This window comes from Crotalus tigris, unplaced genomic scaffold (genome assembly GCF_016545835.1).
Source record: "Crotalus tigris isolate CLP2741 ecotype Arizona unplaced genomic scaffold, ASM1654583v1 scf7180000017771.5222438, whole genome shotgun sequence".
Taxonomy (NCBI): Eukaryota; Metazoa; Chordata; class Lepidosauria; order Squamata; family Viperidae; genus Crotalus; species Crotalus tigris.
In genome coordinates this window covers 4,198,315-4,207,075 of record NW_024096622.1, presented here as the reverse complement: position 1 = coordinate 4,207,075, position 8,761 = coordinate 4,198,315, and positions in this window count along the sequence as shown.

Here is an 8,761-nt window from a genome sequence, read left to right as displayed (position 1 = left end):
TATTTTTAAAATGTCTAGATTTGAACATCTCATGAGATTGGTTATTGAAACTGACTATAGAATAAGCAAGGGCAGGATGAACTTGGGACAGAGAGGATAGTATCCCTGACTCCTTTCTTCCAGAGATCAGTAGACAAGACACAACTGATTAAAAACAACAACACCTACAGCCAATGTGATTCAGTAATTCAAATCAGTGCACATTCAGACAGATAAGCAATCAAGTGACCTTGCAATTGTAATGCTATTGGCCATCAAACAAACATAGGGCCTTTCTACTACTCCTAATATAGACGGCATATATACCTTGTCTTCACTTATGGATATTGGACTAAATTGTTCGCCATGTGCCTATCGAACATCAGTTGTGATTTGGTAAATGATGCCACAATCATAGCCTGGATTAATTATTAAGCAAAATTTACACATGCTTAGGGCATCAAAGGAAGAGGGGCATCACAGAGATTTTTCTCCTACCTATCATGCCCTTAACACTTTTACTGTAACACTCAACTTTAGTTTCAACACTTATTAAAAACTTGTCAATTAAGCAATGGAAAGACAGAGGGGAACCATTTTTGGGCCTCATTGTTGGGCCATTATTTAGGGCATCAGTTGGCCTTAATCTGGTACCTCAGATAAAAGAGGCTCCAGTGTAGATGTGTCACTTATAAACACAATGGTCTTTGCCCAGTGGATGGCAATCAGGGCTCTTTCAACCTCTATCTGACAGTTAGCTTTCAAAAGAATCACTACTATGGTTAATCGTAAATCCAAGTTATATTTGTTTGTTTTGCATATTATTGTATTTATTGTTGCATTGTCTTTGGCAGTTGATCCTGTACATCAGTTAGAGACAGTTGAATGGAAGGTCTTGTACATTTGTAAATAATAGATTTTTTTAAAGAAACTAATGAGACTTGCTATACTACTCTCCGTTAGACTGACAAATCATTGTCAAAGGAAGAGCAACACAAAATTATGCACTTAGCACATGCAAATCTTGATCAGCTAGGTAGTAATCAAAATGATTGTGACAATCCAAAAGTTAAGTATATGTTTGAATGAAGATTATCCAAAAACTGTACAGCTTAAACATGCTAGGTAATACCTTATTTAATTAGTAAAAATGTATATGACTGCCTTGTCACCATAATAAATCTGGGTATTGAGTGGCTATATAAATTGAATAAATAAATAAACTGCGTAAAAATGAACACTTTGCAACATTTCAGGAGAATAAGGTGTTTAAGATTTGAGTCACCAGGTCATATATAACCAATCATCAATTACTGCACTTACAGAATTCTGCCCCAATATACATGTCCGTTCCAGCTCCTTTTTTATTTGTAGAAGAGCTTAGAATACTGCAGGTAGATAGATGAGAGAGAGGAGAGGGCCTTTGAAAACTGTACAGGTTTTTTTCTCAAATGAAGCAGAACTTCAGTAAAGATATGCAAGATTTCTATGACCAAGACACACCCCACCAAAAATGGCTCTTTTTCTTTAGGCATATTGATTTTTAATGTTAAATTAAAATCCAAATTGTCCCACCAGTAGCAACTCTGTATCATATCCAATCCTGCTGATGACTTCTCAACAAAACGAAGAAAAACAAATTGACCACTGCATCTAAAAGGTTGTCACTGAGAGCTGACAGATCCAGGTGATGGCTGTCACATCTTCTCAGCTCTTGCCAACTGTAATTTATTGTATTTGTCAGGTGTTATGGAAATTAGTCACACACTGGGAGATTATACAGAAAGAAACAGATTGTCTGCAGAGACAAAGGGAATGCAACATGGACTGCAGCATTTCTCTGGAACAGTTTTTGAGGCTGGCCTTCCCAATAACAGAAGCCTCACTGGCATTTTCCAGCGCCTTAGAAAAGAAATACTGTGTCTCCCCGAAAATAAACCCCACCCCGAAAAAAAGACCTACCCTGATTTGTGGGGGTGGGCCTAGTATAAGCCCTGCTCCAAAAATAAGCCCAAATTAGGACCCCACCCACTCCGTCCCACCTGGCTGCTGCAATGGGGCAGGAGGCTATGCGGCACATTGTGCCGCTGCCACGAGGTGAGGCAGATGGTGGAGGGGGTGGAGCTGCCCCAAGCACCCCGCACCTGCTTCCTTCAGGGACCCCCCCAGCCAGGCCATTCCTTGCTCCCTTTCACTCCCTTCCCGAGCCAGACTGCCATGCTACAGTAAGGAGGATGGGCGGTGTAGACCTGGTCCCCCTCCGCCGTTTTGGAGCCAGGTGGGGTGACAGTGAAAGGCTCTGCTAGTGCTGTGCACTGCTGGAGGGGCTTTTTTCACACTCCGCCCAAGAGATCACTGCCTGGAGGCAGCTGCTACCTCATTCTTTTCCACCAACTCTCCCGTGGCTTGCACTGTGACCGCCACCTCCCTCTGCCAACCCTCTGTCGCCGCCATTGGAGAGAATGGAGAACGGGGAGGGGAATGGCTCTGTGCAGCGATGCAGAGCAGAGAAGAGCACTTTCTTGCCGCCCTGCATCACCCTGTGTCTCCCTTCTCTGTGCTCGAAATGGCAACCATGTTTCCTGCTGCTTCTCCTCCTGGCGCTGCTATAGAGTTTGGCACACCATCACCCAGCTCCTCCCTCTTCCTGTAAGCAAAAAAAATCTTCACTAACCTGCTTTCCAGCTCTGGCATGTTTCTCTCCTGCTACAGGGAAATGGAGTTCGTGAGACTAAAACAAAATTCAGTCAGACCTTCCAACTTTGCATGGGAAGTGGGGATAGGGAAAGTGGGGGAGGAAAAGTGGCTGGAATTAAAAATGGGTGTGATGGGAATAGGAAGTCAAATGAGAAGTAGAAAGGCATCTAAATCTTTTTTGTACAGGTACATTTATGTCCAAAAGGAAAGCACTGCTATCCATATTATGGGCAAGGCTGGGTTGTATAGACCTTGCAGATCTGATCTCACATAAATTGGTGGCCAGCTCCTTTTGCATCCTTATTTGCTACTCCTTTTCCATTGTACATATGTAAACGGAAGGGGCAGCTAAAACTCCAAAGCCTAATTTGCATCAAGTGTGAGCATCTAAAGAGGAAACAGCTGTATAACTATAATTAGGAAACAGGAGGCCCAGATCCTTATGCCTAATTTATTCATTTATATAACAAGTCCCTTGTGGAGCGGTACTAATGTTCTCTGCAAAGTACAGGAGACAGAATAAGGGACTCAAGCAAATCTCTTGAGAGCAATAATAAAAACAATATGAATCTATTTTGACATACCTGTTGCTGAATACTTTGAGGAGCTAAAGCCTATTGGAAAGTCTTGTAGGATAGGGGTCCCCAACCCCCGGTCTGTGGACCGGTACTGGTCTGCAGCATGCCAGAAAGCAGTTCGTGCAAACCAGTGAAGCCCCATCTGCGGGATGCAAGCAGCATGCAAACCTATATCCCCTCCAGTCCATGGAAAAACCTCTCTCCATGGAATCGGTCCCTGGTGCCCAAAAGGTTGGGGACTTCTGTTGTAGGAGACATAACCTACTAAATAAAGCTATTGTCTTGTGTCACAGATTGACAAGAATTACCCCTGGGGTGTTGACATTGCACTTGCACAGATTAGACTTTTCTATGCTATGCTGCCCATCAAGATGCTGAAGAGGGAGGAGCAAAGAGTTAGTGGGTTGCTGTGAATGGTTGGTAACTTTGTTTAAAATCATTCAGACCCACCCAAGTGGGGCATGTTATTATATAAAGATTCAACCATGCCAACTGTATGTCCTTTTATTTTGAATCTTTTCAGCTTGTGGATCTGGTGGGTGCAGACAGGATGTCTGGAAATAGTAGTACATTGACCAGAGGGACTAAATCCATGTTTATGGTAGATTAACCTTCCTTGCAGGAAAGATTTCTAATTTAAACAGAACACTGGTTAAGATCATTAGTAAACTAAATTTTCCTTGACTAAAAGAATTGGGAAAATACTGGCCACTCTTAAATTTTCATTTATGACTAAGATGACCAGAGAGTTAACAGTTTCACAACTCCAGGCACATCTAGAGCATATTGATTGTTTGAACATATTTCAAGCAGACTTTCAGCTAGAATAGGACTGATATTGCGCTGATTGTCTTTGTGAAGGACCTATGCTGGCAAAGGGAGGGGGAAAATGCAGCACCTCTCAGTAGCCATCAGTACCGTCAACTACAACAGGGGTGTCAAACTGCCGGTCCGCGGGCCGGATGCATCATGCCGAAACTGCACCCACCCCATTACTGGCAGTGGAAAAAAAGTCGCAATATGTTGCAACATGTCATATAATGTTGCAAGTTTGACATCTCTGATCTACAGCATCCTTTTGAATTATCTCCCCTTATCTCTCAAAATTTGCTAGGAACAACATTTTCAGGAGAACAATGGGCACGCATTAAGATTCTGTAATAACTTTGTTCCCTATGCCATCAGTCTGGTAAACTTGCAAGATTCGTTTTTCTTGCCATGCATGTGTATACATAACCCGAACTAGACTATTGTTTCTCTGTGTCATATAATATATGTGGGTTTATGCATATTTCTGTATTTATTTATTTTTTCATATTTATGTAGAGCAATGGTTCTCAACCTATGGGCCGCGACCCCATTTGGGGTCGATCAATCATTTCATGAGGGTCGCCAAGCAAGGCTGTCCGCCATTTTTTTCCCCTTTTCCGGTGGGTGCCTTACCTCCCTTGGGCTGGGCCAGCTGGTGGCCCAGCCGGTGGTCGGCCTGCTCCGTCTCTGCCGCTTGCCAGCTACGCCTCGGCTGGCGCAGGGGGCGGCACCATGCATGCGTGGCACTCCCGGGCAGGGAAAGTCCTCGACGTACGACCAGTTGGGTAGTCCTCGACTTATGACCGGTTTAGTCCTCAACTTACAACCAGTTTAGTCCTCGACTTACAACCGGTTGGGGGTCGCGGCATTAAAAAGGTTGAGAACCACTGATGTAGAGTATATCAGAGGTGGTGACCCTTTGAGAGCTGTATGCAACGAAATTTCATTTTAATATATGCCAATTAGTGTACATTCAAAGTGACAATAAAGTTATTATTCTATTCTATTATTCTTATTCTATTCATTTCCGCATTAGCCCTGTGTTACTCTGTAGGAGAATATGCCAGCTCAGTTTGGTACACATCAAAACATTCAAAACAGGTGGGCAAAGCCCTAAATGAAACAGTAAGACTGGTCACAGGGTGTCTGAAACCGACCCCAGTACAAAAGGTGCATTATGCAGCTGGCATCCTCCCTCCAAAATTCTGCTGGGAAAGTGCTATGCAGAAAGAGTGGGTTAAAACACTGTACAGAAATGCACCTATTATAGGGCCATCAACCTCTAAGGTCGAGATTGAGATTGAGAAACAGCTTCCTCAAAACTTCCGCTCCTTTTAATAACTGGCCACCACAGATCATCCTAGAACTATGGAAGATGAATGAAGAGCTACCAGGCAACTGGGCACAACCACACAACTATCTGTAGCCTTGGCCTGTATGGAAATCATTAAATAGACTGTGTGCCAAGTTAGGAAAATCAGTCTAAGAAAATGGAGCTTTCCTATAGAAGATGCTCTGTGTGGATGTGGAGAAGAACAAGCCATCTCATATAAGCTATGGTGGATAAAATGTCCTTTAAAATGTATGAAGATCTCATGCTGGCAAGAAAAAATGCTGTCAACATGACCCAAAACTGGGCGAATGTCATTTATTTTACATACTTTTCACACGTGCTATATTTCTTTTATTATAGCATTTTACATCTATTTTATTGGATTAGTGCTGAATGTTATAAGTCTATAATTTGTAGATGCTTCTGACATGAATAAAGAATCTCTCTTTGTTGTGTTAAATTCTTGTATTTTGTTCATGTTAGGATTCTGGAACCACTTTATGTCTCCTAAATGTAGATTTGTTTACAGTTAAAAGTAGACATGTGGAATGCTGAGTTTTATATCAGTTAAATAAGAAGACATTACTTTTTGGATTTACCTATAGTCAAGAGATGAATTTTGAGATTAAGAACTTTTTATAAGTTAATTAAGAGGAGGTAAAAGATAGTGAAATTGTTTATATGTGACGCAGGTGCGAAGTTGCTTTCTTAAGTTTTTTTCCTATTTTTTTCTTAGCTTTTTGCATTTTTTTCTTTTCTTTTTTAGTTTCTATTATTTTTTACTATTGTAATTAAAACTTTTAATAACATTATTTTTAAAAAAGAATTCCAGAGACTATCCTGTTTTTTGAATTTACCTGGCAGATTAAGGATGAGCTCCCGGTGCTTTGAGCATATTTGGGGACAATTTCTTAATATACTTTCTTCAAAGTTTGTTACTGTGTTGATGTCTCTCTTGATGTTCTTGTTCTTTATATTCATCCTGTAAATCCTAAATTAAGCATTGACACACAAATTACCAGCAATGGGAGGGCAGTCCAGTAAAAAGGGAGAGACTCTAATACTGGGCAGTTCTTCCAGCTTGACAATCAGGTGTTGAGGGAGTTGTTTTGACACTGGATTTAGCACACTTCTGAAAGAGCACTAAGTCCATTTTAATCAGTGAGGAAAGTATGCAAGCCTCTAAGAAATGGTTTGTTTACATCATCTGAAATTGGCAGTAAAGTACTAAGCTGGCTGAAGAATTCTGGGAGCTGAAGTCCACAAATCTTAAAGTTGTCAAGATTGCAGACCCCTGTAACTAGGCTGTCTTCAGAGTTATCTGATTGCTCTGCCAACACAATAGAGGTAGTCTTTGACTTACCGGTACAACCACAAATGGAACCAGACTCTCCATTGCTATGCAAGGTAGTGACTAAATGAGTCACACCCAATTTTACAACCATTTTTGCCATGGTCGTTGAGCACATCCGGCTTCCCCCGTTGACTTTGCACATTATAAGCTGCCCAGGAAGGTCACAAATGTGACCCTGGAATGTCGCAATCATCCTAAAACATGCCAATCGCCAAGTACTCAATCTTGATCATGTGACTATAAGGATGCTACGATGGTCATAAGTGCAAAGACCAATCATAAGTCATTTTTTCCAGTGCTGTTATAACATCAATTAGTCACTAAAATGGTGGTAAATTGAGGCCCACCTACCTACCGGTAGTCAGCAAAGAGCATGACAGTATCTTCATTTAGACACTCCCAAATGTTACAGTTGGCTTCTGGGAGGAAATGCTACTTTAAAACAGTTAAGGATGACTTAAGCCTACATCACTCATGGGCTGGGAAGAAGAAAAAAATGCATTGTCAGAGGTACATGGCAGAATAAATAGGTTGCTGGTCTGTTTGGACCTTGGTTAGATGCAAGGGTGGGAAGGCTCCATGTGTTATACCCACAACTAATAATGTCTAAAAATTATGATATCTTGATCTAAATCAGTGGTTCTCAACCTGTGGGTCGGGACCCCATTTGGGGTCGAACGACCATTTCACGGGGGTCGCCAAACAACGCAGTCCTCCATTTTTTCCCCCCTCTTCCTTAGCTGTGCTACTCCCTTTTATTCTATTGGCTTTTGAAAGCCAATAGAATAGACTCTCTTGAATAGAGTCTAATTCTATTGGCTTTCAAAAGCCAATAGGAATTGTCCAGGCTGTCTCTGCCCTGCTGAGCCCACCAAAAGTCCCATTCTGCAAATGGTGCTGCACCAGTTGAGTAGTCCTTGACTTACGACCAGTTGAGTAGTCCTCGACTTACGACCGGTTGGGGGTCGCGGCCTTAAAAAGGTTGAGAACCACTGATCTAAATTCTACTCTGCTATTTGCCATGTAGGTGAAGGTTCGTCCTCTGAGCTTGTGGGTTGGTTTCTGAACATTTCATTACCAGGTTCGGTAACATCTTCAGCAGAGTTTAGAGGATGTCAGTGGTCAGTGTTCTTCTGTTCAGAAATGTTCAAAAAGCAACCCTCAAGCTCAGAGAACAATCCTTCACCCTCATCCTACACCCAAACTACAGATATTCTCCCCTATTTTCCATGCTGCCAGATTGTTTCCCCTCCCCCCCAATATCAAAATCCAACAGCACACAACCTTTCTATTTATTTAAAAGGATCTGTCTCCTCTGCTCTTCTTACCTCACACTGCCAGGTTTTTTTGGATGTATTTTCTCATATCCAAAGCAAGCGTAGGCAGGGTCAGCAAGGAGATAAAGGAATAATCCCGTTTTCCTCCACTTTTAGACAGCCCAGCAGTTAGTAAAAGGCTATATAGGTATAAGTCAAAGCTGTAAAAGCAAAGTTATACATACAGATAACATCAGTGCTGTTTCCCCCCACATGGAAAAAACACAAAATTCGTTTTTGATTCCTAGAATTTAAAAGCATTTTGTTTCCAAACATATGCAGTATTTTAGCTTTGCATATACTGACATCTAGTGGCTACAAATGTAATCTGAATTGAAAAATTCTCCAGCCAAATCCAGTACAAAAATTGTGTTCACATATACAGTAGATAAGGCAGACTCTTTCATTCCCACTATTTTTAATAAAGAATTATGCACCTTCTTATTCCTTAATATAATATTTTTATTCTCCTGAATATCTAAATAACTAATCATTGATGAGTTTGGAAACAGGATACGCATGTAGTTCAAGAACTATATCAACATGTTTAAACAGAAGAATAATTGGATTGATACAAGCAATGATTTGCTTAGCCATGGTTTGTAGAATAAGTTACAGTTTGGGGGTTTTCTCCCACGTTCTAAGCCAAACCCAAGTAAAGCATATGAAAATGATGAAAAACCAGTCTAAAGAC